This window comes from Rhincodon typus, chromosome 8 (genome assembly GCF_021869965.1).
Source record: "Rhincodon typus isolate 14 chromosome 8, sRhiTyp1.1, whole genome shotgun sequence".
NCBI lineage: Eukaryota > Metazoa > Chordata > Chondrichthyes > Orectolobiformes > Rhincodontidae > Rhincodon > Rhincodon typus.
The window spans coordinates 8,861,350-8,888,735 of NC_063339.1; the positions used below are offsets into that span (position 1 = coordinate 8,861,350).

A 27,386-nucleotide genomic window follows, 5' to 3' on the forward strand; every position below is an offset into this window, starting at 1 on the left:
TCTGTTTTCTCCTCCACAGATGCTGCCAGACCTGCTGAGCTTTTCCAGCAAATTTGTTTTTGTTCCTGATTTACAGCGTCCGCAGTTCTTTTGGTTTTTAATCAATTAAAACTTTCTGACTGATTAAAGATTTAACAGCATCTTGGGTTTGTTTAATACATCCCAATCAGTACTGTGACCTTTCAATATTTTACTTATAAATTCTGTGTCTGATACCACCTCTTTATGCCTCTAAGTCTTTTTGATCTGGACGTCCTTTGCTTGCTGCGATCTGCCTGTTCCTCTTGTAAACAAAGCTTTTCACTGTATATCGGTACACATGACAATAAAATCAACCAATCTCTCACTGACACCTGACAAAGAAGTGAGGCTCTGAAAGCTTGTGTTTTCAAATAAACCTGTTGGACTACAACCTGATGTCGTGTGATTTCTGACCTTGTCCACCCCAGTCCAACACCAGCACCTCCACATCACAACATACAGCCATGCTAGGGTCCAGCTTTGTTTTTGGCAATTCCATCAAATATGACAGCAATGAGTGCAAGAGATGCCAGACCTGATGAAGTAAACAACTGACATGTTTCAAAGATAGTAGGAACTGCAGATGCTGGAGAATCCGAGACAACAAGGTGCAGAGCTGGATGAACACAGCAGGCCAAGCAGCATCATAGGAGCAGAAAGGCTGACGTTTCGGGCCCAGACCCTTCATCAGAAAAGGGGGAGGGGAAGGGGCTCTGAAATAAATAGGGAGAGAGGGGGAGGCAGAAAGAAGATAGATAGAGGAGAGGATAGGTGGAGAGGAAACAGACAGGTCAAAGAGGCGGGGATGGAGCCAGTAAAGGTGAGTGTAGGTGGGGAGTTAGGGAGGGGATAGGTCAGTCCAGGGAGGACGGACAGGTCAAGGGGGCGGGATGAGGTTAGTAGGTAGGAGATGGGGGTGGGGCTTGAGGTGGGAGGAAGGGATAGGTGGGAGGAAGAACAGGTTAGGGAGGTGGGGATGAGCTGGACTGGTTTTGGGATGCGGTAGGGGGAGGGGAGATTTTGAAGCTTGTGAAATCCACATTGATACCATTGGGCTGCAGGGTTCCCAAGCGGAATACCATTTCAACTCCCCCTCCCATTCCTCAGACGACATGTCCATCCTGGGCCTCCTGCAGTGCCACAACGATGCCACCCGAAGGTTGCAGGAACAGCAACTCACATTCCGCTTGGGAACCCTGCAGCCCCCTCTCTCCCTATTTATTTCAGAACCCCCTTCCCCTCCCCCATTTCTGATGAAGGGTCTAGGCCCGAAACGTCAGCCTTCCTGCTCCTCTGATGCTGCTTGGCCTGCTGTGTTCATCCAGCTCTACACCTTGTTATCTCATTTCTACTTCCTGTCAAGTTATTTAAAGTAATTATCGTTTGGGCAAGAAGAGGGAACTCTGTTGACAGATCACGTGAGAAGGTACAATAGCAACCAGAGTGTTGGCAGCATATACATCCATTCAGTTTGTCGTTTAGTCATAAGGGACTTCTAAAGAAATCTGATTTAATTAGGTTAATGGATGTTATTATGTGCTGATTTGGAAAGGTATTGAGACAACAAGGTGCAGGGCTGGATGAACGCAGCAGGCCAAGCAGCATCATAGGAGCAGAAAGGCTGACGTTTCGGGCCTAGACCCTTCATCAGAAAAGGGGGAGGGGAAGGGCGTTCTGAAATAAATAGGGAGAGAGTGGGAGGCGGATAGAAGATGGATAGAGGAGAGGATAGGTGGAGAGGAGACAGACAGGTCAAAGAGGCGGGGATGGAGCCAGTAAAGGTGAGTGTAGGTGGGGAGTTAGGGAGGGGATAGGTCAGTCCAGGGAGGACGGACAGGTGAAGGAGGCGGGATGGAGCTAGTAAAGGTGAGTGTAGGTGGGGAGTTAGGATGGGGGTTGGTCAGTCAAGGGAAGACAGACAGGTCAAGGGGGTGGGATGAGGCTAGTAGGTAGGAGATGAGGGTGGGGCTTGAGGTGGGAGGAGGGGATAGGTGGGAGGAAGGACAGGTTAGGGAGGCGGGGACGAGCTGGGCTGGTTTTGGGATGCGGTAGGGGGAGGGGAGATTTTGAAGCTTATGAAGTCCACATTGATACCATTGGGCTGCATGAAATGAAGGTTTGTGTCCTCTGAAGTAAACCTTTCCATTGCAACACTACTGTCAACATTGGACTGCACTGGGTTTAAGCAAAAGATGTATGTTTCTAATTTCAGATGAATGTGTTGTCAGGTAGAAGCAGAAAATCCGTTTGCAGAAAATGAACAAAATCTGGATCGATGACAGAGAGTGTTCAATACCTGAGAGTGAATGCAGTAAGAATAAGCAACAGTTGTGAGTGAAGAGTAGATTAATTATTTAGGCTAGCATCATCTGGAAATTGACTGGCTTGCAGGAAACTGAGAGTCAGGCATAAGTGGATCAGGTTTGGTTTGGTGTGAGGTGACAAGTGTTTGCTATTGGGGTCAATGTTGAGGTGTCACCTATTTACAAGTTATATTAATGATCTCAGTCGGGAAACTGAATGTATGGTCGCTAGATTTGCTGGCACAAAGATAGATAGTTCTGCCGAGGACACAGGGAGTCTGCAAAGGGAAACACGAGGGTCTAGTGAGTGGGCAAAAATTTTGCAGATGGAGTACAAAGTAGGAAAGTGTCTACTTTGGCAGGAAGAACAGAAAATCAGCACATAATTTAAACAGTGAGATATTGCAGAATTTGGCACAGAGATCTGGGTGCCCTGGTATATGAATCATAAAAGAAAGTTAGTTTGCAGGTATAGCAAGTTATCTGGAAAAGGCAAATGGGACATTGTTGTACATTGCAAAGAGAGGGTATATTGAAAATGGGAAGTTTTGTTTTAGTTGTACAAAGCACATTTGCAGCAACATCTTGAGTACTGGTTTTGGTGTCCTCATTTAAGAAGTGATATGAATGTGTTCAAAACAATTCAGAGACGATTCATTCAACTAATACAGTCATAGAGATGTACAGATGTAAGGAAAAAGACCCTTCGGTACAACTAGTCCAAGCCAACCAGATATCCTAAATTAATCTAGTCCCATTTGTCAGCATTTAGCCCATATTCCTTTAATTCCTTCCTATTCATATACCCATCCTTTTAAATGTTGTAATTGTACCAGCTTCCACCACTTCCTCTGGCAGCTCATTCCATACATGCACCACCCTCTGCATGAAAACATTGCCCCTTGAATCCTTTTTAAATTTTTCCCCTCTCACCTTAAACCTATGCCCTCTAGTTTTGGACTCTCCTACCTTTGCTATTCACCCTATCCATGCCTGTTATTATTTTATAAACTTCTGTAAGGTCACTCCTCAGCCTCCGACACTCCAGGGAAAATAGCCCCAGCCTGTTCAGCCTCTCCCTATAGCTCGAACCCTCCAGCATACAATGGAGCTTTGAAGAATAAGAAATGATCTTATTCAGATGTGCAGGATTCTGAGGGAACTTGACAGAGTGGAGACTCAAAGGTTTTTCCTACCTGCAAGGGACTGCAACTTGGGTAGACAGGTGAAAAATAAAGGTTGCTCATTTAAGATGGAGATCAGGACAAATGTGATTTTCATCAGAGGTTTGCGAGTATTTGGAAGCCTCTGCCCCAGGGAGCTGTGGAGGAAGAGTCATTGAATATCCTGAAGGCAGAGGTGGACAAATTCTTGACTGGAAAGGAATCAGAAGTTATCAGGGGTAAGTTGGAATACAGTATTGAGGCCACAATCAGTGCAGGAAAGTGGATGTGAAGAATGTCAGATCAGCTGTGACCCTATTGAATGGTCGAGTTGATTCAAGGGGCTGAATGGCCTCTTCCTGTACCTATTTCTTATGGTTTTATCGGATCGGCCATCATATTGTTGAATGGTAGAACAGGCTTGAAGGACTTCTGCTCCTCACCCATAAGTTCCTATTATTATGTTACTCGAAATGATTGCAGATAGAGAATTATTGATACCTGGGATTCACTACAGAGAGGATAAACGATTAATATTGAATAATCAATACGCTGAAGTGAATAAATGATAATCGATAGCTGAGAGTGATTACCTGAAGTACTGAATATCTGGGTGATTCTGACAAAAGACATGATGATGCCAAGGAATAATTGTGACTGGTGTATTGTGATTGTAAAGTCTTTTCCAATTCATTCACAAGATGAGGGTGTCACTTTCTAGGCCAGCTCGTATTGACAGCCGTCTCCTTTCCTAAAGGACATGAGTGAACCAGACGGGTTTTTCCTGACAATTGACATCATTAGACTCTTAATTCCAGATTTTTAATGAATTTCAATTCCACCATCTTCTATAGCAGGATTCGAACCCGTGTCCCCAGAACGTTAGCTGAGTCGCTGGATTGATAGTCTAGCAATAGGGGACATGATGTGTCTAGTGGTATTCTCGGCAATTGGTGGAATTTGACTTCAATAAAAATTGACATTTAAGAGCTTAGTGATGGCCACGAGTCCATTCTCAATGATCAGAAAAAAACCCATCTGGTTCACTAATATCCTTTAGGGAAGGAAATTACCTTTCTTACCTGGTCTGGCCTATATTTCCCATAGCAATGTGGTTGACAATTTTACCAGGCTCTGGGCAATTAGGGCTGGGCAATAAATGCTGGCTCAGCCAGGAATACCCTCCTCCCTTGAATGAAAAAAAGAACACTATTAGGTCATTGCCTTCCTGAGAAAGTAAAGTAGCCTTAGTTCTACCTGACCATTGGGCTGCTCTCTCATTAGAAGGACAACTGCTGGTCATTTTACCTGAGGGCCAGCATGACTCAGGGAAAGAGAAAAGGTTGAGAAGGAGAATCTTTCTGGTTTTGGAATTGACCCCGTGCTGTTGGTGTCGCTCTGCATCGCAAATTGGCCATTCAGCTAACTCACCCCCTTAGTTGTTCATAAGTGAAGGACAAACTCTAACTCTGTTAACACGATCAGTTGTCTAATCATAGACGAAACAACAGTAAAGAGGACGGTATCCCATCACCAAGTCACCCTTTCTTTACATATGCACAGTACACTGGCTGTCAACTCAGAGCCCGTCCCTGTAACCCCCGTTTATATCTGTCAGCTAGGGCTCCCTGATTGGCCCGGGTTAACAACCCCAATCAAGGATCTCATAGTAAATGAGATCCACTTGGTTCCAATCACTAGAATCGAGAACTTGGGATTTTCTGAAAATTGACACCTCTTGTCAACTTGTTTGTCTTGCACTCATCAGGGCATATGCGAGAATTTCAATGTAAAATGGAACAATATTTTACATTGGACGAGAACTGATTACTGATTAGAAATAGACCCTGACCGGTAAAGGCTTTGGCATGGAATATGCACCAGTTAGGTGACGGGAGTCAACCTAACTTGTTGAAATTTAAAGAAAGTTTGACAAATAACTATCAGTCATCATCTAAGTGGTGAATTGTGTATGGCAAACCCTCTACTAATCAGAGTCCACTTGCCTAACAATTAGCATTTTCCTGTCAACAGTATAAATGTTGTTTTCCCTTTACTTTGGTGTTTTGCAAATTATTCTGATGGGCACAAGGTGAAAAGCTTGCTCTCTTTTTAACAAAATTATGTTAATATTTTCACACACATTGCTCACAGATAGATTTGAATCATAAAATATGCTTTTTTTTCGGGCAGAAATTGTAATAAAATTTAGCTTTAATTGGTGCAGTCAGAGCTATTGACCCAATATTAGACTTCATCATAACAGTACCTCCCCACACAGCATTAATGATTTACACAGCGCAGACACAGGTAGATAAATCAGAGCCTGAAGAAAGATCTCCGTCTCTCTCTCTCTCTTGGAACCTGGACAATTGCCAAGCATTCCTGAAGCCAAAGCATATTTTCTCATTTTTGTGGTGCATAATTCAGGGACTGCAAGTCTTCTGGGCATTAGAGCTGTATATTAAAGATGGCAGTGATAATATCAAGTGTGTCTGTTTTGCCTGAACTATAAGCATAGATTTAGGCAATACATAACTTGGCGTCTAAAGGCTCCAATTAATACATCAAGTCAAGTGACAAGTTGCTCAATTTCATTAAAGGACATTTAATCCACAAAAGACCTATCAGCTCAAATCTTTCTTGTGTGTTTGAGTCCTTTTCATTTCTCAGCCCATCCGCACATTTATTTTTGATTTGCTGCTCGTTTCCAAGGATATGACCGAAGTGATTTGCTTGTTTATTGGATTGGGAAATGACCTTGCCACATCCTGGCTTCACATTTGGAAGTTTCAAGCCTCGAGGTGGGAATTTTCTCTCCTTTCTGGTTGTCAGTTCAAGCCCCATTTTGAGTATCAAGTTCAAGCAGGGCTAGAGGAGTGCTGCACTGTCAGAGGTACCACCTTTGGGATAGGATGTTAAATCAGGGATCTGTCTGCCTTCTTCAAAGGTGCGCAAAGGGGATTGTGCAACACTCTTTCAGAGAAGAAAAGTGAAGTTCTCCCCTTATGTTCTCCCCACCAGCTGCTGAAAGCATACCAACCAGGGTGCATAAAATCTAGCCCTGAATCTAGGTTGAGCTGGAAGATAGGGTTAGAATAATGGTGTGGTTGTTTTTGACCAGTGCCGACTCAGTGGGCCATTGGGCCTCTGTCTGTTCTGTACTGTACATCTCAACACTCCAGTAGTGAGAGCCTATTGCACAGTCAAAGGCACTGTCTTTTGACTGAGGTGTTAAATTGAGGCCCCATTTGTCCTGGTATCATTTTAAAGAGGATCCAGGAAGCTCTTCCAGGTCAATATTTATCTTTCAACTAACTTTAACCCTCTCTAAAAAAAATACAAACAAAGACAATGCTAGAGAAACTGAAAAGAGTCTGACATCAGTGCAGAGAGAAACAGAGTTAACATTTTGAGTGCAGTATAACTCTTCCTCAGAACTGAAAGGGGTTGGAAATTTTTTTAAAGTTTTCAACATAGGCAGAGGAGGGATGAAGGAAACAGATGGTGTGGAGGTCCAGTGTAAAAGACAAAGCGGTTGTTAACAGTAGTGAAAGAGAAAAAGAGATGTACACACAGTGATCTTAATTCCATAAGTTTTAGGAGAGTTACAGAAAAGGGTTAGACTGATCCTTGGGTTAAAAATACAGAATTGGGGGAAGGTTAAGTTCAACAGTATCAGGCAGGAACTAGAGAAATTAGATTTGGGGAATGGCTGTTTGAGGGCAAATCCACATCTGACATGTGGGAATCTTTTAAAGACCAGAGTTCAGGACAGCATGTTCCTGTGAGGATGAAAAAGATAAGGATGGCAAGATTCAGGAATCCTGGACGACAAAAGATATTATGTAAGGTTGAGAAAACTGAAGTCAGACAAGTCCCTTGAACAATATAAAGGACACATGAAAAATTTTAAACAAGGAATTAGGAGGGCTAAAATGAACCATGAAATATCCTTGGCAAGTAGGGTTAAGGAGAATCGCAAGATATTTTATATGTATATTAGAAGCAAGAAGGGAGCTAGGGAAATGGCTGACCCACTCAAGGACAAAGGAGGAAATTTATGTGTGGGCCCAGAGGAAGTGGTTGAGGTACTTAATGAGTACTCCGCATCAGTATTTACAAAGGAAAGGACATGGATGGTGGTAAGATTAGGGAGAGGTATGTTAATGTTCTAGGGCATGTCAATATTGAGGAGGAGGAGGTACAGGTATCTTATAAAATATTAAGGTAAGTAAGTCCCAAGGGAAACGTAAAATAGGTGGAGTTGTAGATAGTGAGTAAGGTTATCAGAGAACATAGCAGGAAATATATCAGTTGGAAAGTTGGAAGGAGAAACGATCAATGGAATTTACAGACTTTAAGAAGCACTTAGACAGAGACATGAACAGTCTCAGAATAGAGGTACACAGACCATGTGCAGGCAGATTGAATTAGTGGAGTATGACATTATGGTCAGCACAGACATAGTGGGCTGAATGGCCTGTTCCTGTGCTGCACTGGTCTACGTTCTATGAATGAGAAATGTGGTTTTCCAACAACTGGCAGTGGGATTTGACTAGCTTTATGTTCTTTTTCATTTTCTTTTCAATATACAGAAGTTTTCTTACACACAACTGAACCTTATTTTTCCCATCATCAAATCACCTGTGGTATTTTTTCACCAGTAGATCGCCTGTGTTTTCATTGGAATCTGGAACTCACTGGCTATAAGTGTGGTAGAGGTAAAAACCCTCATAATATTGAAGAAGTATTTAGATATGCACTTGTGACGCCACGTTATATGAGACTATGGGTCAAGTGCTGGGAAATGGGATTAGAATAGTGACATGTTTTTGACCACTGCAGATGCAATAGGCCAAAGGGCCTTTTTCTGTGCTGCAGATCTCCATGACTCTATGAGCCCATTCAGGGGAAAGGCCAGGGAGAGGTAGGAGGCTAAATCAAAATGGATTGGCAGGGGAGCTTTCTATTCTTAAATGGAGATGACAAACTGCTGTGATCCTCAGGTTTGCAGCAATGTCATGTGCTAATTGTTGATTGATGTCAGTCCAGATAGTTCCTGGACCCTGGGGAATGTCCTAATCTGGGCAGTGCAGGGGCAGACGGGGCATTGGGAGAGTATAAGCAAAAGCCAGCTGAAACCATCCCCCCTATGGAGCACAGCTGGTCACTCAACAGAGCTGGCAGTTCACTGAAACTGAAGACCTGAGTAATCACCTGATAGTATGGAACTTGAATGTTTTTCTTTTGAAAACTCATTCATGGAATGTGGGCATCAGTGGTTAGATCAATATTTCCCACAGGCAATTGAGAATGAACCACATTGCTGTGGGTCTGGTGTCACAGCAAGGGGCCAGCCCAGGTAAGACTGGTAGTTTTGTCCACTAAGAGGTATTAGTGAACCGGATGGGTTTTTACACCAATGATAGCTTCAGATTCCAGAATTTTCTGATTTCACCATCTGCCATGGCAGGATTTGAACCCAGCCCCCATAAAATAAATGAATAGTCAAGCCATTATTGCACCAGGCCAATACCTCTTTGGTCGAAATCTGTGTTGGAAAAAGATGAGCTGTCAAAGTTTTCCATCTTACCACGAATACCAAAACTCAAATAAAATTTAAGTTTAATTGTAAAAACTGGGCTGCATTGGCAAGTTGAGCCAAAGGACCTGTTTCCATGCTGTAGACCTCTATGATTCTACGAAACAATAATCAATTCCATAGTTTTTTTTTGTATAAACATTTGATAAATTATTTCCGATGAGATTTGGTGTTCTTATGATTATGCCCTCGAGTCTAAAAGATAGAAAGCCTGAACAATGTGTATCTTCCCTCAGCAATAGTAAAGTCCTGGATCTTCACTCTCGATGTTACTGATTTGAAATACACAAAGATCATTCTCTTTTTCACTCATTATTTTCAAAGCATGGGAAGTCTAGCATGGAAGGAATAATACATGGTTGTGCCATTTACTGAAATCAGGTTGTCTCATTCTAGAAAGGAATCCTTACAGTTTTAAAGCAGGCTATTCGGCCCATTGTGTCCACACTAATGCTTCAAAGAGTATCCCACCCTGACCCACCCATCTCTGTAACACTGCATTTCTCATGGCTAAGCCATGTAGCTTGCATATCCCTGGACACTATGGGCAATTTAGCATGGCTAATCCACCTAACCTGCATGTCTTTGGACTGTTGGGGGAAACTGGAGCACTGGGAGGAATGCACGCAGTCATGGGAAGAATGTGCAAACTTCGAACAGGCAATTGCCTGAGCCTGGAATCAAACCCAGTCCCTGGTGCCATGAGGCAGCAGTGCTGACCATTTGGGCCACTGTGCTGCCCTAATTGTTGATGGGTTAAAAGAGTCGACTCTTACTTTCTATTGCTCATAAAGAAACTTTTTCAAATAGTTCCTGCATAGTTTGATGTATTTCACGTTTTTATTTTGTGTCATAAACTTCTTTGTTCTTTTGCTAAAAGTACATTGGCAGCCTCTTGTGAATAATTTTCAGTGACTGGTCACCATGATAAACAAAAAGAAAAATCGAAAATGTATCAAGCCAAGTCTCATTCTGGGATCTTACTTTTCCAGTGGCTACATGACACTCCTGATGTGGCTTTGTGCCAATCATTCCTGTGATGCACTTTGGGATGCTTCATTCATGAGCCATTTGAATGAAGATTTTTTTGTGTGTTGGGAGGTAAACAAAGGAATCTGGAGGACATTATCTGGGTCTCTGGATTAACAGTCAGGTTGGGTGGATTGGCCATGCTAAATTGCCCATAGTGCCCAGGGATGTTTAGGTTAGGTGGCTTAGACATGGGGAAATCAGGGGTAGGGGAATGGGTCTGGGTGGGATGCTCTTTGGAGGGGCGGTGTGGACTTGTTGGGCCGAATGGTCTGTTTCCACACTGTAGGGATTCTATGACTGTATGATTCTATGAACAGTTCTCTAGACCATCGCCAATCATTTAGCCCTAAGAACTATACCTAACTCCTTCTTGAGACCTTTCGATGTTTTGGCTTCAACCGAGTTCTATGGCAGAGAATTTCACAGGCTCACCACTCTCTGGGTGAATACATTTCTCCTCATCTCAGTCCTAAGTAGCCCACCCTGTATCTGCAGACTGTGACTCTTGGTTCTGGAATCGCCATGGGAGGAGAGATTCTGACTCCTTCATCCCAGGCACAACACTACTTAAAATTTGTGAAGAAAATATCAGAGTTAACGTTGCGGGTCTGGTGACCTTCCTCAGAACTAGGGAAGGGTCACAGTTCTGAGGAAGGGTCACCGGACCCTGAAACGTTAACTCTGATTTTTTTCTTCACAAATGCTGCCAGACCTGCTGAGCTTTTCCAGCAACCAATTCTGTTTTTGTTCCTGGTTTACAGCATCCACAGTTCTTTTGGTTTTCCTTTTTTACTGTTTAAAATCCAACAGCTAGTTTTACTCATGGTGATTTGAACATCAAGTAACTGATACGCCAGCTCTGGCTCAATGGATAGCACTCTCATCCCTAAGGTGAGTATATACCGAGTTCAAGTCCCACATCAGAGGTGAGAGATGAAAGACAGGCAGATAGTTGAGTGTAGTACCAAGGAAATGCCCATTGAATGCAAGTCTCTTCCGATCTTCTGACTAGGAGATGTGAACAAACAAAAACCCCTGCACCATCTTTAGAAGATGCAATAGTGTCCCAGTGACACTTAAATGGCAACACCAAAACACATCATTATTGCCTCACTGTTTTCATGGTATCTTGCTCTGTGCAACTTGGCCCCTACTGTTTCCTACCTCAGAACAGTGGCCTCACGTCAAAAAAAGGGAAATTTCTTCCCTGGCTTTGAGATGTCCTGAGTTCTTTGTTTATAAACCCATCTGTGTCCTTTCTCTTCACATCATGTCCCCCTCTCCATCTACCTTTCAACCTTGCTAATGTCCTCAGCAAGGGGCCTTGGCTCAACTTTACTTCTCAATGAAACACACAGTGAGATTAGATCCTTAATCGGAACCGTGATCGATGATAAACAATCCCAAAAGCCACTGTACCATACCTCAACCTCGAATGAAATGCACCGTGTTTGGAGATGCACATTCAGAGATGTGTGCTGATAATCCTGTACCATCCCTGCTGGGGACGGGAACACTTCCTCACATCCATGCCTTGTCCTCTGGGTGTTTGACAGCTTGCAAGTCTGTGGTCAGTGTAACTTTTCACAGCATTCTCATTTACATTAAATTCAAGCAATTAATTATTTATTTTCCACCCCCCAACTTTCATTTTCCCCACATCTCGGTTACCAGCTTTTCGGCTGGATGCTGGCTGTTTTTCTATGTTTTTGCAGGCTCACTTATAAATCACCCGAAGCACAGCCTTTTGAAAGAAATGCAGAATGGCATGTCTAACCAGCTGAGTTATTTTGTTGACTCAAATTTCTTTGCACACTTGCAGCTGGTACATTCCACCCCCTATAAACTGTGTGTGTTTGGGGAGGGGGTGGGTGGGGGGGGGTGATCTCTGAAATTTTGCTGTCCATATCTAAATGTGCAGTGAATCCTGTTCCCCAAAGCCACTGTGCTCACAGAACTACAATGGCTCCTGGTGAAATAGCAATCTTGCTTTAAAATTCACCTCCTTGTTTTCTCTTTCTCTGTTCCCAATTAATGTTGCACCATCTCTGGTCTCTGCGCCTTGAGTTGCCCAGGCACTAAGCTCTAGAATCTCCTCCCTGCGCCTCTACCTGATGGAGTGTGGCATTCAGGAGCAAAATTGAAGTCAGTGGGCATCAAGTGGAATCTTCTGCACTCCTTGTCGCCATCTGTAGCACAAAGGAAGGAGGTGATGGCCTAGCAGTTACTATTGCTGGATTATTCATCTAAAAACTCAGGTAATGTTCTGGGCACTGTGGGTTCAAATCCTTCCATGGGAGATGCTAGAGTTTGAATTCAACAAAAATCCGGAATTAAGAGTCTAATGATGACCATGATTGCTGGAAAAAAACATATCTGACTCCACTCATGTCCCCTGGTCTTGACTATATGTGACTCCACATCCCCTGCAATGGGGTTGACTCTCAGTCAACTAAAGACGGACAATAAGCAGTGACCCTGCCAGTGATGCCCATATCCTGTGAATGAATTTTAAAAAGAAAAGGCCAATCATCTCTGTCCCAGGACGTGCTGTCATATTTCCTCAGCGTAATGTCTCAGGCCTGAACCTGCTCAGCTGCTTCATGTGGGGATGTGCAATGCAGACCACACAATGTCCAGTCCCATGGTTGAGAAAGGTACTGCCTGCATATGGCAAGATCTGGTCACATTCTAGCTGCCTATCCTTTATGTGGCTGAAACAATATCTCCACCTTTCATGCGATTACCCAAACTGAAGATTCCTCTTATTCTATTTGACATGCCTTTAGAAAAAGATTAAAACAAAATCTGGAAGTTTCACTCCATGCATGTTAACTGTACACTGTGCTGAACATTGGATCTTTAATGAGCTGAGCTATAGCTCTCAAGAAGCAAATATGATTTGCCTGCCAGCTCAGTGGGTCAAAATGTTTATGCAGTGAGTAGCGAACAGTGCAGGAGTGCAGAACGGTGTATGACACACATTGGAATTTTCTCATCTGATTATTGAACAGCCAAAGTGTTATCTTTTGGGAGATGGACTATGTGCAATTGCAACATGAAAGATAGAACATATTTTAATGCACTGATTGATTCCAACTGCAAAGTTAAGAGATAAAGCACCTCAAAGAAATTGTTTATTCACTCAAACAGCCAGCCAGCTTGCTCTATCTAAGGTATCACCACGATGTACCATTAACGTTTTATTTGTTGGATGTGGGCATTGCTGGCTGGGCAAGCATTTTATTGCTTGTCCTTAGTTATCCCTGAGAAGGTGGTGGGGAGCTGCCTTCTTGAACCGCTGCAGCCCAATACGTTTATACATTAAATACACATGTCCCATATCTGTTGCCCTTCACCTGGAAAGATAAGACTGGCAGATGCAAAGGAACTTTCCCATTTCTTGTGCTATTGATAAGTAGCATGGATTCAGTTTACTTGGAAAGGTCAAGCAGGTTTAAGGAAAGATTAGACTATAACTTACAGTTACAGATAACTATTGAACCTACTTCTGCTGGACTGTGAATAGCAGTTGGTCATGTGGTTTCATTCTGGTCTTTGGTTTATTAGTTCTTAAAGAAACACAGCTCTTAAAGTGATAACACATTAGACACCACTACCTGCAAGTTCCCCTTCAAGCCACACATCATACTGACTCAGAACTATATCACTGTTCCTTCAACGGTGCTGGGTAAAAGTCCTGGAGCTCCCTTAGTAACACCATTGTTACAATGGAAATGGAATGTTGGCCTTTATTTCAAAAGGAATGGAGTATAAAATTTATATAAAGCACTAGTAAGACAACAGCTGGAATACTGTGAACAGACTTGGACCGAAGGACTTTCTAAGGAAACTATCCAAATACTGGTATTGGAGGCAGTCCAAAGCAGGTTCACATGGCTGATACCAGGTATGGAGGGATTGAGGAGGGGTTGAGTAGGTTGGGCCTGTACTCAGTGGAATTTAGAAGAACAAGAGGTGACCTTATTGAAACCTATAAGATCCTTACAGACTTGACAGGGTAGATGCGGAAAGGTTATTTCCCCTTTGTGGGAAAGCGTAGGAGCACAGAGTATAATCTCAGAATAAAGGGGTTGCCACATTTAAGACAGAGATGAGGTGTAATTTCTTCTCTCAGAGGGTGGTGAATCTGTATAACTCTTTACTACAATGGGCCAATGAGTCTCGGTCATTAATAAACATACAGTTCTTAACAAATTCTGACACAAAGAGCATTGATCAAACATGTTAACTCTCTTTCTTTCAAATGGTGCTAGCAAAGCTGTTTAGTTCCAGCCGTTTTTGCTTTTTGGAAAGGAATTCCTCCCAAAGGGTTGTCGAAGGTTTGAGAATCTTTGATGCTGTCTAACACAGAAGGCTGTGGACCATCACTTGCTGATTATGCAGACATAGGTGAATAGAGTTTTGGAAACAGAGGAAACTATGGGATATGGAGGTAGTGCACGAAAATCAGATAGAACCCACAATCTTACTGAGCAGATTCAATGACGGAAATTTGGCATGTCTATAAGGACCCTCACTAACTTTATCAGCTGCACCATTGAAAGCATACTATCTGGGTGCATAACGGCCTGGTATGGCAACTGCTTTACCCAGGACCATAAGAAACTATAGAAATTGGTGTACTCAGCCCAGACCATCATAGAAGCCAACCTTCCATCCATGGACTCTATTTACCCTTCTCATTGCCGCGGTAAGGCAGCCAACATCATCAAAGATCCAACCCCCACCCCACGTCCCCTCTGGAAAAGCTCTCCTACACTCTCTTCCATCAGGCAGAAAATACAGAAGCTTGAACACATGCACCAACAGGTTCAAGACCTGCCCCTCCCTCCTCATTGACCAACCACCATCCCAACCTACTCCCTACCTACACTCACTTTTACTGGCTTCATCCCCGCCTCCTTGACCTGTCCGTCTTCTCTCTACCTATCTGCTCCACTATCCACCTTCTATCATCGCCTCCCCCCTCTCTAGTTATTTCAGAGCCCCCTTTCCCGCCCCCATTTCTGAAGAAGGGTGCAGACCCGAAACGTCAGCTTTCCTGCTCCTCTGATGCTGCCTGGCCTCCTGTGTTCCTCCAGCCCCACACCTTGTTATCTCAGACTCCAGCATCGGCAGTTCCTACTGTCTCTTTCAAGAACAGCTTCTTCCCTGCCATTATTAGACTGATGAATGGACATTTCTAACTTCAAATAATGTTGATCATGTTAATTTTGATCTTACTTTGTGTACCTCCTGTGCAGTGTAACCTTGAATTGCCTCACTCTGTCTAAGCACCCTTTGATCTGTATGTCCTTGCTTACTATGATCTATCTGCCTGTACTGCTCGCAAACAAAGCTTTTCACTGTACTGAGGCACATGTGACTATAAATCAAATAAATCAATCAATCAAATCAACAAATCAATCAAGAGGCTCCCTCTTCCTCAGTCTGTTAACATGGGCCCATGTAAATTGTGGGAAGGGTACCTGGTGTTTGTTGGAGGGAGGGTAAAAACATTTGCAAGAAATGAAGGGTGACCGTATGGATGTAGCCAGATCGAAGGAGTAGCTTTTTTTTATTCATTTGTGGGATGAGGGCATCGCTAGTTGGCCAACATTTCCTGCCCTTGAGAAGGTGGTGGTGAGCTGCTTTTTTGAACCACTGCAGTCCTCCTGGAGCTGGAGAAGTGACAAATGATATTCAATGCAGGGAAGTGTAAATTGATTCATTTTGGTTGGAAGAATGAGGAGAGGCAATTCAAGATTAAAAAAAAAGTACAAAGCAACAGCAGCAGTAGAAAGGGCCTGGGGGAAGACATACAGAAATCATTGAAGGTGACGGGACGGCTTGGGGAAGCAGTTCATAAAGCTTTAGCAATAGGAACTTAGTGCACAAAAGCAAGGAAGTTATAATGAATCTATCTAAACACGAGTGCAATGTCAATTGAGTACTCTGTTTGACACTTAGCACCACAGTTTATGAAAGATTTGAAGACACCAGAGTACATGCAGAAAAAAAATAATGAGAATAGTCCCAGGGGTGAGGAACTTCACTTAAAAAGACAGACTATTGAGAGAATTGGGTTGCTGAGGCTGAGAGGAAATTTGATAAAAGTGTTTAAAATCATGAAGGGCCTAAAAGATTAGATCAAGAGAAACTGCATTAGTGAAAGATTTGAGAATCAGAGGGTACAGATCGAAAATGATTGCAAATGTGGCAATGTTAACAGGAAAGAAAGTCTTTGTTTCACAACAAGTCTAAGAGTACATTGGAACAGGGCCAATTAACTTTCATAAGGGAATTTGATCATTATCTGAAAAGGAAGAATTTGCAAGCCCGTGGGAGAAAGGCAGGGGAGTGGCAAAAGGTGAACTCATTCTTCAGTGAGATAGCACAGACAAGATAGGCTAAATGAATCACTCCTGTGTTGAAACCATTCTATGGTTTATTACTGGTTCAGATCTCGAATACTCGGTCTGGGGCTATAGCCGACACAGATTCAAACAGGACAAAATGGAATCGTTATCTGAACAGAAAGGGTTTGCAGAGGTACAGAGCTAAAGGGGTGTTTTGTCCTGGTTTCTTTTGGAGAGAGATTGGGGGACAGGCACCAATCAGTCTATGAGAAAATAAATAACTTGTGAGGCCTTGGGGTTTTTTTTCAAGTTGGAACAATAAAAGCAGCCTGACTGGGTGTGGTCAAGCTTTCTCAGATCAAGGATTTATAGTTAGCTTTCACCAGTTGTGGTTGTGGGCTTAAAGAAGTGAAAGCTATTTCTCCTTCTCTCAATTGCAGACAAGAGCTGGGGTTCTCTTCCTAGGTTGATAGATTGTTTGTCAGACAAAATCTGTTTTCCAAATTTGCATTTTTGCCAAAGGATGTGTTTATGGGATATAGCTATATTGGAATAGTTAATTATTAATAGTTACCGTATCTATTATTCTGTTAAGTTTTCCAACAGAGTTAAGTTATTCTAAGTTCTTCTTCCTTTTGTTGTATTTTAACCATAAGTAGTTGAATAAATTATGTTTTGCTTAACATCAAATGGTTTGACCAGTCACATTGCATCAGGAACATGGCACTTCACATTTCCCTTTAAGATAAGAAAAGGTTAGGATCTAGCTACCTTCTTAAAATGTTTTGAGGGGGCTTGGTCTGGTCTGGTCCATAACACTTATATTTGTGATAATATTGAAAAAGCCGGATTGGCATCAATCTGAAATTGCAACAGCAGCTGAATGCAGGGTGTCCTGGTCAGTGCAGCACCAAAGCGATGGGCCACTAACAATTCTCTCTGGAGTCATTTTGTAGTATTAAGAGCATTTCGCAACAGACTAGGTACTGACCATACCGAACCAGGCCATGCTTGAAAATCTTAAAACAAATCATCCAACTTTAGATTCTTCAATTGGACAACAGTTGCTATATAATCCTAAGTGTGCCAAGCATCACACTGAGAATAAATTAGGGATTATTAGTCAGGTTTACAGCATGGCACAGTTACATGCATTGGAAGATGCATAAATATCAGGTCACAAGATACAGGAGCAGAGGAGACCATTCAGCCCATCAAGTCTGCTCCACCATTCAATAAGATTATGGCTAATTTGATATTCTCAACTCCACTTTCTTGGCCTTTCCTATAACCCTCGATTCCATAACACTCACAAAACACTCTGTTCTTTGCAAACAAAAAGAACATAAGTTTCAACATAACAAAATAGGCAATGGCTACTCTCTCGTTCATTCCTCTGGGAAATGCTATGACCAATCAGAATCAATCTGCTTAGTTTAAAATTTAAACAAAGTATGTCAGTTAACTCACAGGAGTATAATTTGTAACAAGTGACCCATAACACAGTGGAGACAGGATCCCACTGAGGTGAAATTATCCCCAAGATCCAATCCACACTTGGTAAGACAAGCCCCAACATAAAGATCTGCCATGAATCAGCGCAACTGAGCAATGTAATTGACTGCTGATTGAAACAGAGCAAAGCAGGTTGTCAAATAGCACACCATCACCTTCTCAAGAACAATCAATAAATGGGCAATAATGAGCCAGCTCTGCCCACATCCCATGAGCGAATAAAATTAGACATTCTTCAACTGACTGATGTAACATTGTTGGTCTTATCTTACAACTGGTTTCAGTTGGCTATTTTGCTCTTCCCTCTCTATATGAGACTTGTGACCAGCAATTGAAGTCACACTGTGGATGTCCTGCATGGCTTTAATTGGATTAAAAGTGGACTCATTTAAACTTCATTTTGAGGGTATCTTGAGTATATGCTGCAGTAACAAGAGAAGGGAAATGGTAGCAAGCTTCAAGGAACAGATGGTCACTGGTAGGCTATTGCAGAAAATACGGAGGCATGGGATTGAGGGTGATTTAGCGGTTTGGATCAGAAATTGGCTAGCTGTAAGAAGACAGAGGGTGGTGGTTGATGGGAAATGTTCATCCTGGAGTTCAGTTACTAGTGGTGTACCTCAAGGATCTGTTTTGGGGCCACTGCTGTTTGTCATTTTTATAAATGACCTGGATGAGGGCGTAGAAGGATGGGTTAGTAAATTTGCGGATGACACCAAAGTTGGTGGAGTTGTGGATAGTGCGGAAGGATGTTGCAGGTTACAGAGGGACATAGATAAGCTGCAGAGCTGGGCTGAGAGGTGGCAAATGGAGTTTAATGCGGAAAAGTGTGAGGTGATTCACTTTGGAAGGAGTAACAGGAATACAGAGTACTGGGCTAATGGTAAGATTCTTGGTAGTGTGGATGAGCAGAAAGATCTCGGTGTCCATGTGCATAGATCACTGAAAGTTGCCACCCAGGTTCTTAGTGTTGTTAAGAAGGCGTATGGTGTGTTAGGTTTTATTGGTAGAGGGATTGAGTTTCGGAGCCATGAGGTCATGTTGCAGCTGTACAAAACTCTGGTGTGGCCGCACTTGGAGTATTGCGTACAGTTCTGGTCACCGCATTATAGGAAGGATGTGGAAGCATTGGAAAGGGTGCAGAGGAGATTTACCAGGATGTTGCCTGGTATGGAGTGAAGGTCTTATGAGGAAAGGCTGAGGGTCTTGAGGCTGTTTTCGTTAGAGAGAAGAAGGTTAAGAGGTGAGTTGATAGAGACATACAAGATGATCAGAGGATTAGATAGGGTGGACAGTGGGAGCCTTTTTCCTCGGATGGTGATGGCTAGCACGAGGGGACATAGCTTTAAATTGAGGGGTGATAGATATAGGACAGATGTCAGAGGTAGGTTCTTTACTCAGAGAGTAGTAAGGGCATGGAATGCCTTGCCTGCAAAAATAGTTGACTCGCCAACTTTAAGGGCATTTAAATGGTCATTGGATAAACATATGGATGATAATAGAATAGTGTAGGTTAGATGGGCTTCAGATTGGTTTCACAGGTCGGCGCAACATCGAGGGCCGAAGGGCCTGTACTGCACTGTAATGTTCTATGTTCTATGTTCTACTGAAGATCAAGACAGATACCCAAAAATCTGGGCACACTGCATGGAACACATTGGGGCTATCTGTAAAGCTGCCTTTCTGGAATTGGGTGTGTGGCTATTTTGTGAACAGATGAATGAACCATTAGACCTTCTTAAAAGATCATCCTGCCTAATCTAAAATTACACCGATATCTGTGCTCCTCTAATTCTGACCCCACTTTCCTTCATTAAGACAGTCCTTAAAACCTAATTCTTTAACCTCACTTTTAGTCATTTCTCCTAATACCTCCTAATGTGTCTTGGTGACATACTTTGTTTAATAGTGATCTCATGAACTGCTTCAGACTGTTTTGTCATGTTAAAATTGAGATGGAAAATATAAATTAATATCTGAGCATGCCACAGGAAAGATATGTACTTTGCGCTCGGATATATGTATATGCTTTATTGTATTCATCATTAATTAAATTTGCTGAATCAATCATTGTTTTTCTGTTATTTGTTGCTTTAGAACGATTTTCTTTCATAAATTTGGTTTGTACTCTTAGCTTGACTAAAATGGTTTGACAATGTTTTTTCTCTTGGTTTTAGAGACACTAGCATTGTGCCATAAGAGGGCCCTTGGGTCTGCTTTATATGTTTTTTAATTCAACCTATTTTTCTAATCAAATGTGTTGTTTTTGATCTATTGAATCAATTGGAGACTCTGAGCGCCCCAAAGGCTACTTGTATTCACCATTGCCATTAACTCAGCAATTAACATTTGACTTGTTTTATTGCAACCTCTAATAGTCTTAAATAGAAAAAGTGACCAAAATTAAACAATTTAAAAGAAAAACAATGATTGAATCATCCAGCTGTAGATCCAAGGCCTAGGTCCTAGATCCTATGACCCGGATCATAGTTTGTAATTAAGGTCAACCCAAGACTGCTTTCCTATCTGTGATAATGCATGTTGAATTGACAATCGTCTACAATTATCCTTAACTCTGCAGAAATTGAAGGTTAATCTGACCAGAACCAAAGAGAAAAAACAGAACACGTCTAAGTACAACAATGGTTGCATGTTCAATTAAAATAGCACCTTTTTAAAGTAGCAAAATGTCCCAAAATGCTATAAAGCAGTGTCATCAAACAAAACTTCCCAGAAGTGTGATGTTTGCTTTTCGAGATGATGTGTGGGTGTGGGCGTGTTCAGGTGTGACTAATTTGTCACACTCACCATCGAGCAATCTTGACCAACTGCTTTGGATTAGTCAAATAGAATAAACAGGGAGAAATTTCTCAACCAGAGTGGTGAGCCTGTGGAATTCTCTGCCTGAGAAAGCAGTTGAAGCCAAACGTGGTTCCCCCTCCCTCCCCCCCACCCCGGAGTCCAATATAGTTCATAGGAATAATGAGATCAAAAGATATGGGAGAAAGCAGGAACAAGTTACTGGGTTGGCTGATCCATCATTGCCATGGTGACATGCTTGTCAGCCATTTTAATGCATGGGATACAGTGCCTCATGTTTAATTGTTCCTTCAGCTGCTGGAGGATTCTTTGGCGATTTAACTTCATCGTGACCTCCATTATCAGGACGCTGAAGGTCTTATTTTCACTTTTGTTTTGGAGAGGGGGTGATGAGTTGACCCAAATTTAGGAGGCTTTCCAGGCCTGCATTTCAACTTCTAACCCTAACCCTAATGACAGGCTTGCCATGTTTCTTGCTAACTCCATTGTCCACGTTATTTCCCCAACCACAACTCGATTCATGGGTTTCCCCGAACACTGGCAATCGTCTTTTGTGGTTCACCCTGTCAACTCTTTGTTGTCTTTGTCTCTGTATAACCCTGCTGGCCTCGTGTTTGCACACAGGGCTGGCCAGTAAAAAATAGACCGGGTTACTTACCTGCTGGAGTCAACTCAATACGGCCAATCAAAACATTAGCCTCCTGTATTGCACAGCCGCCTTCTCTGCAGACCCCAGCCTCACCAGTTCTCATCCTGTTTTCCATCATGCACTGGGTAGAACTCTTGCCTTTTCAGTCAGAAGGCTGTGGGCTCAGAGGGCTCAAGTCCTACTGCAGGATCCAGGCTGCACTGAGGTAGTACTGCACAGTCAAAGGTGCCGTTCTCTGATTGAGATGCTAACTCAAGGCACTGCCTGCCCTCTCGGATACATGTATAAGGTCCAAAGGTGATGACTGTGGAAGGGAGAAAGGAGTGCGCAGAATTTCAATGGTGCAGAAGAAGGCCAATTGGCCCATTATCTCTGCACCAGCTCATTGAACGAGCATCCATACCAAATGCCAATCTCCTGCCTTCCCCTCCACCTGCACCCCCCCCATACCCTTGCACATCATCTTTCTATCCAATGCCATCTTGAACGCCTCATTTGAATCTGTCTCCGCCATGCTTCTAGACTGAGAATCTATCCCAGCATTCATAGGATTCCTCAACTAATACCACCCAGACAAAAATACAGATTATCACATCATTATCGTGTTGCTCCTTTTGTGGGAGCTTGCTGTGCTGTGTTACCATCACTGCAACAGCGACTACATTTTAAAAAATCGCATCAGTTGTAAAGCAGTTTGGGATGAGATTCACGATAGGCGCTGCAGAATTGGAAGACTTTTTAAAAGCTTTGACTGTGCTTGTTATTTCCCCAGGATTTCTGTTTCCACCTTTCCTCTGATTTGGTATACATCTGCCTTGCAGCAAGTAAAATATTCAAGGTTGTCCTTCTGCTGGTGGGAAACACTGCCGTTGCTTCTGTTAAGCCACCCGCTTTGACACTGACAAGAAAACTGGAGCCTCAGGACTGGCTCTAAGAAAGTCTGACTCTCTTTGAGTTGGACTCTTGGGTTTGTACCCTTCTCGGGGCTCAACATGCACCATGATCCAAATAAGATTATTGTTTCCGGTCCCATTTCTGGAATCGAAGAGGAAACTTTTTTAGCCTATTGTACCAGAGAATTATCCAATTCATTCCACTACCCCTGCTCTTTCTTCATAGATCTATGAAAATTCCTTTTTAAGTATTGATCCAATTCCTTTTTGAAAGTTATATTTGCAAGTTTCTGCTCATTTTTAAGGCAGTATGTTCCAGATTGCCAGGTAAAGGTTTCTATTGTTTTACCAAACCATACGGCTGCTTTCTCTCACTAGAGAGAAATGACTGGTCCCTTTAGTCATTCATGGGATGAGGGTGTCACTGGCCAGGCAGCACTTATTGCCCATCCCTAATTGCCCAGAGGGCAGTTGAGTCAACCACATTGCTGTGGGTCTGGAGTCACATGTAGGCCAGACCAGGTAAGGATGGCAGTTTTCTTCCCTAAAGGACATCAGTGAACCAGATGGGTTTTTCCCCAACAATCAACAATGGATTCATGGTTATCATTAGATTCTTAATTCCAGATATTTATTGAATACAAATTCTACCATTTGCCATGGCAGGATTTGAACCTAGGTCCCCAGAACATTATATGGGTGCCTGGATTAACAGTCCAGCGATAATACCATGTGGCCATCACCTCCCCACTGAGTAAATGGTGGTGGTTTAACCTAGGGGTGAGGGGACAGGTTCTGAAGGAACATCCTTGATGGTACTTTCAGCCATTGCAGGAACTGAACATCCACTGTCAGTATTACTCTGCATTGCAAACCAGCCATCCAGCCAACTTCACCAACTGACCCCTCCATGTTACCATGACAACTCAAACTGTATATTAAATTACTCCTACTAACCACCTCTCCATTTTCATTTGCCAATTATCTTAAATCTTAGTCTTTATCCTCCACCCACCTGTCAGTAGAAACACTTTACTTTTTAACTATTACTCAATTGAAGAGGGGAGGCGATGGCCTAGTGATATTATCATTGGACAGTTAATCCAGAGACCCAGACAGTGCTCTGGGGATCTGAGTTCAAATCCTGCCACGGCAGGTGGTGGAATTTGAATTCAATAAAAAATATCTGGAATTAAGAGTCTAAAGGTGACCATGAATCCATTGCCAATTGTCAGGACAAACCCATCTGGTTCACTAATGTCCTTTTTAGGGAAGGAAATCTGCCATCCTTATCGAGTCTGGCCTACATGTGACTCCAGTCTCTCTCAGCAAAGTGGTTGGCTCTTAACTGCCTGATGGGCAATAAATGTCCTCATCCTGTGAATGAATTTTTAAAAAAAAAAGCCCTCTTGAATTTTAATATTGAACTTCTACTTGATTTTCTCTGGGAAAATTGTAGCAAACACCAGGGTCAGAACTACGAGCCTGTGGTTCTGAGGATAATGGAAGGTTAGTGTTTAATTCCCACTTTGAGTCTTGGGCAGACTGACACCCAATATTGCGATACCGAGAGGGTATTGGAGATGGCATCGTCCCTGATGAGATGTTAGTTGACGATCCAGTGGATCCTATCCGGTAAATGTAAAAGGTGACATGGTATTATCTTGAAGAAGAGTGGGGTGCATCTCCCTGGAGTCCAGGCCAATATCCGTTCCTCAACTATGACCAAATTAACTGGATTTTGTTTTGTTGCTGCTTGAAGCTTGCTGTGCACTCTTAGATTTGGCTTTTTCTAAATAGTGGCTACTTTGTTAAAAATTTGTTCTTTAGGTATGGATTTTGCATTTATTGCCCATTTCTGATTGTCCTTGCGAAAGTGATGGTGAGCTGACTTCTTGAGCCACTGCAAACCTTGACTTGTAGATACGCGCGCACACACAGGCACGCGCGCACAATCAAAGAAGGAAGCCAATCAACGCATCATGCCTCTTTAAACAGTGCCGTCAGGAAGAGAATTCCAAGATTTTGGCTCAGTGACCATTTTGTTCTCTCTCACATGGAGCATGTAACATTCCTTTAAAGTGACATGTTCATGATATCATCACTATATTATAACATGTGATCTGAGGGTGTGGCAGTTTCAGACTGCATCTTGGGTGGGGCCACTTGAAGCATGGCATGCTGATTGAACCATACTACTCTTTCATTACTAAATACTTAGTAGTAGCCCAGGCATTTGAGTGTCTGTAATTTATTCCATATACATACTGTAATATAAGTATATACCAGGGTCTGTAATAAATGTCTAGTGAATCTCTCAGTGCCCATATCATAAAGTGGCGACATTAAGTACTGCCTCATCAGGTACAAATACCCTGCTGGAGGCAAAGCCTGCATGATGGTGGCAGATCAGAAATGGTGATACAGATCCAAGGTAAGATGGTGTTTGGCTTGGAGGGGAATTTTCAGGCTCTGGTGCTCCCAGGCATTAGTTGCCCTTCTCTGGATGATAGAGGTTGCAGGTTTGGAAGGTGCTGTTGGAGGAAAATTGGTGAGCTGCTGGGGTGCACCCTGTAGACAGTATACACTACTACCACTGAATGTTAGTCGTGAAGGGAGTGAGTGTTGAAGGTGATGGATGGGGTGCTAAACAAGAGGGCTGCTTAGTCCTGGATGATGTTGAACTTCTTGAGTGTTGTTGGAGGTGCCCCCATCCAGGCAAGTGGAGGCGATCTATCACACCACCCCTGACTTATGCTTTGTAGATGGGAGACAACCTTAGGGAGATGGGAGATGAACTACTCATTGCACAGTTCATAGCTATTGACATGTGTTGCCACAGCACTTTATACAGTTAGTCCAGTTCAGTTTTTAGTCAATAGTAATCCCCAAGATGTTTCTAGTGGGAGATTTAGAGACAGCAATGAAATTAAAGGGTAGATGGCAGATTCTGTCTTATTGGATATGGTGATTGCCTGGCACTTGTATGGCATGAGGATTACTTGCCACTTATCAGCCCTAACCGCGATACTGTCCAGATCTTGCTGCATGTGAACATGGACGACTTCAGAATCTGAGGAGTCGCGAATGGTGCTGAACATTGTGCAATCATTGGTGAACATCCCCGCTTCTGACCTTATGATGGAGGGAAGGTCATTGATGAAGCTGCTGAAGATGGCTGGGTCTAAGACACTACCCTGAGGATTTCCTACAGAAATGCTTGACTTCCAACATCCATGATCACCTTCCTACGTGCCAGGAAAAAACGCTTTGCTCCTGATTCCTATTGGCTCCAGTTTTGCTATGACTCCTTGATGCCAAACCCAGTCGAGTACTGCCTTGATATCAAGGGTCATCACTCACCTCACCTCTGAAATTCACACCTTTTGCCCACCCTTGAATAAAGGCTGTAATGCGGTTGGGAGTTGAGTGCCAGTGAGCAGGTTATTTCAAAAGTAATTAACTCGACAAAAGATGTTTAATTGACAAGAGAGTCAGGGGTTATGGGGACTGGGAAGGAAAGTATCATTAAGGCCAAAACTACATCTTATTGAATTGTGGAGTAAATAGCCTGGGCTGAGAGGCCTACTCCTGGCCCTATTTCCCCTGATGTTATGAAGTTAAAGAGATCCTGAAGTCTTGAAAGTTGCTAAACAAATTGAATCTTTTCCTTACTGTGTTCTTTCAGCCATTGGAATAAATGACACAAATTGAAATGGATAGTTGAACTCGATTAAGGTTTTGTTTAAATTTTAAGATCCAGGCTTTGGACCAATTGGTGATTATACATCACGGAGAGGTGAACAAATGGTGGGTCTGACTCTAGGATTGTCTCGCTGATTGGTGACAACACTCTGACTAGGTTCTACCAGTGAAAGAGAGAGCCTGTAGCCATCATCAATCCGGTTCTCCGATATTCCCAGCAACAGCTGTCAATCACAGTCACCATGGAGCTAGCCCGGGGCTGACTCTTCAAGTCGGAACTTGAGTCACTGCACAGTCCTCCCAATGCTGCAGACTATCCTGTCATCTGTTAAATACACTGGAGCAAGTAGCCCTTTCACAAAAACAGAATTGGAAGCAGCCTCTGACAAAGGGAGAAGGTGCTGACCGCTGAATAAAATCATCATTAAAATCCCTACATTGTGGAAACAGGCCATTCGGCCCTCCAAAGAGCATCCCACGCAGACCCATTCCCCTAACCCTGTATTTCCCACATCTAACCTAAACATGCCTGTGCTCTACAGGCAATTTAGCACAGCCAGTCCACCTAACCTACACATCTTTGGACAGTGGGAGGAAACCAGAGCACCCACAGGAGAGCCACACAGACACTGGGAGAATGTGCAAACTCCACACAGACAGTCACTCGATGGTGGAATCGAGCCCGGGTCCCTGGTGCTGTGAGGCAGCAATGCTAACCACTGAGCTACCGTGCCGCCCCCATGCAAAACATGGAAACATTGCGACCTGTGAAGAGTGTAGTGATGGATGTCAAAAAAGGACATAGGCAGGCTGTTGTGGAATGTAAGGACAACAGCAGATGAAACTGGATGAAGAGATTCGCTTTGGTGGGAAGTACGAGGTGATAGGAAATGAAGGGTGTGCAGCAGCATGTGTACACAAAATCGCTTAAATTGCCAGGGCAGCTTGAGAAAGTTCTTACCGGACTGAAGGGTTTGAGTTATAAGGATAGGCTGTGACATTTTTCCCTGGAGTGGAGGAGGTTGAGGGATGACCTTATAGAAGTTTATAAAAACAGAGATGGAGTGAACAGCAAAGGTCTTTTCCCCAGAGTTCAAAACTAGAGGACGTAGGTTTAAAGTGAGAGGGGGAAAAAATTTAAAAGGGACCTGAGGGCGGTGCATGTATGAAATGATTTGCCAGAGGAAGTGATAGACACAGGTGCAATATTCAAAAGACATTTGGACAGGTACATGAATAGGAAAGCTTTAGAGGGATATGAGCCAGATGCAGGCAAATGGGACTAGTTTAGTTGGAAAACCTGGTTGCATGGACGAGT

The 27,386-nt window shown here is 43.0% G+C and overlaps 1 protein-coding gene across 1 annotated transcript in view; it reads right to left on the reverse strand.

Annotated features, from left to right (window-relative positions):
• Positions 1-27,386, reverse strand: part of nrxn3a (neurexin 3a) — a 1,856,693-nt gene that overhangs the window by 195,322 nt on the left and 1,633,985 nt on the right. The gene's annotated exons all lie outside the window — the stretch shown is intronic.